The sequence below is a fragment of the Tenrec ecaudatus genome, chromosome 2, assembly GCF_050624435.1.
Source record: "Tenrec ecaudatus isolate mTenEca1 chromosome 2, mTenEca1.hap1, whole genome shotgun sequence".
NCBI lineage: Eukaryota > Metazoa > Chordata > Mammalia > Afrosoricida > Tenrecidae > Tenrec > Tenrec ecaudatus.
Window position 1 is genome coordinate 192,470,385 of NC_134531.1, and position 2,451 is coordinate 192,472,835.

Here is a 2,451-nt window from a genome sequence, read left to right on the forward strand (position 1 = left end):
GCTACACCAGAGCCCTAGGAGCTGAAGGAGCCCCGTGGAGACCCCTGCCAGTACTGAGATGCTTCTACTGCCACTGGATCCACAAGACTTCCCACCCACTGGCCTGGGATCTTCCTGCATTTGGTGTAATTGCATGTGTTTCATAAGTCTGAACGGTAATTTCTAGATTGGTATTGGACATGTGGGTAAATATCGGACTTATGGACTTGGCCTGGCTGGGCTGTTTTCTCAGTACTCTATTGCCCTTGTATACAAAGCTATTTCTTGTGCACCTATGCATGTTTATGAATTCGTTGCCCTAGCCCACATGTCGAGCACAGAGTCCAAGTGCAGTAGGCAGGTGATGCTCCTACAAGTTCTCCCCAGACCTCTGGCCTAAGGAGGGGCCCGGAGGGCCCTCGCTCCCTCGGGCTCTGCACGAGCCAGCTCCAGTGTGCAAGGCTCAGCGTCCTCAGTACCTGCCGTCCACAGCTCTCCACTGGGGTGGGAATACTTGCCCAGTGCACTCGTCTCTTTGGAGACAAAATGTGTATGCGTGTTACATTTTCTTTCACAGAGAACGCAGTACCATGTCTGATTTACTGATGGATGTTTAAACTATTTCATTCCTTAACTCTCTCATTCACTTAAGCCCACGGTCCGTACCCGGGCCCCTTCATGTGGCAGAATTCTGTTCGATGTGTGTTGCCCACTGCTGAGAGTGCTCAGCTCTTAGTGTGTTTGTGTCGATCTGCTTCTGGTGGTAACGTGTCTCGTGATGTGTGTGGAAAATGGGTATTTTATGATAAACTTGCTGTGTAGTGCAGGCTCTGTGTGGCGTTCGGGGGAGGTAGGGGCACAGATTCGGTGATTAACAATGAGGAGGAGGAGGAGGAGGAGGAGAAGAAGAAGAAGAAAAAGAAGAAGGAAAGAGAAAGGAAAGTACACGTGATTAGCCGTTGTTCAAATGACGGTGCTATTTTGCTTTCCTGGCCTTTTGGACTTTCACGGCCCCCAAATTCCATTTTATTGGGAATCCCTTTTCTACCTGGTCTTTCTTGACAGGGTTTATTTTTCTCCCTACTTTAAACAGTTTCTAAATAAAGTTCTGTGTTTCAAACATACATATCAGCTCAGGCATGCCAGACAAGCTCCCCAGTCTCTCACTCAAGCACAACAGCTGTGTCTCCCTGGCTTCTACTGATGACGATCAGTCCAGGAGGGGCTCAGACTCTCTTTTATGGTCAGTGTCTTCTCTTCTGACACAGCACAGCCGGATCGCAAACCCCACTGCCGTCAAGTTGATTCCGTTGTATCGGCTCATCGGATCCCTGAGAAAGTAAATCATTATGGCAGTACACAGCCTCTTCTTTCTACCGCAGAACTGCTGGTGGATTTGAACCACTGACCTTGAAGTTCAAAGCCCAATGCCTAGCCCATGGTTCCACCGGGGTGTCTTTGGAAGCTCTTAAATATGAACGCATTCTTTTAACTTATGATGGCGAATAGATATTGCTCAGGGGTGCCCCACCTTCATGTGGAGCCCAGAGCACACATCATACTTGCTACACCTTAGATCTCCCTCTGACTGTGGTCCAGGCCCAGCAAAACACTGACCCTGTGCCAGGGCTTCCCCGCATCCTGGTTGTAGCTGCTCCATCTCCAAACTGTGAGGATGTCAAGTCCGACTGGGGCTGAGCTGAATCAGCCTCCCTGTTGTCATACGTTTTGATTTCTCTTGCAGCTGCACAGACCCAAAGGCGCCTTCCCATCTTAGCCTTTGGAGGTGATGAGGTATGATCGTGGCTTCCAAGCAATGAGGAGGTCTTCCTCCAGCTAGAGTCCTGGTGATGTTGTGGGCTAGGCGTTGGCTTGCTAACCACAAGGTCCAAGATGCAAACCCACCTGTGCCGAAGGAGAAAGATGAGGCTGTCTGCTCCCACGAAACCCTATCGAGAGGGTCACTATGAGGCAAAAGAACAAACACATCTGTCTTGGAAGAAGGACAGACAGAGTGCTCGTTGGAGGCATGGGCGAGACGTCACCTTGCATAGGCTGGACATGCTGTCAGGAGAGATCAGCCCCTGCAGAAGGACAGCGTGCGTGGTACAGTGGAGGGGCAGCGGGAAAGAAAAGGCCCTCAACAAGATGATGGGCACAGTAGCTGTGACAACGGGCTCAAGCGTGGCACCATGGTGAGGATGGCGCGGGCCAGGTGGTGTCCCCTTCATTGTACAGGGTGGCTATGACCGGAACCGACTGGATGACATCTCACAACAACGAGTCAGAAACGACCTGGGACAGTGGGTTTGGTTTGGGGTTTTTCCTCCCCTGGCTTCCATGTCACCTGGTTTCAAGTCACGAACCAGTCTAGCCCCGCCTCTGGACATGAGCCAGTTTGTCTACATTAAGGGCTGCAGACTGAGTGCCAGGGGGCCAAGCCAGTAGTGTGAAGGACCGAAGTGAGGGGAG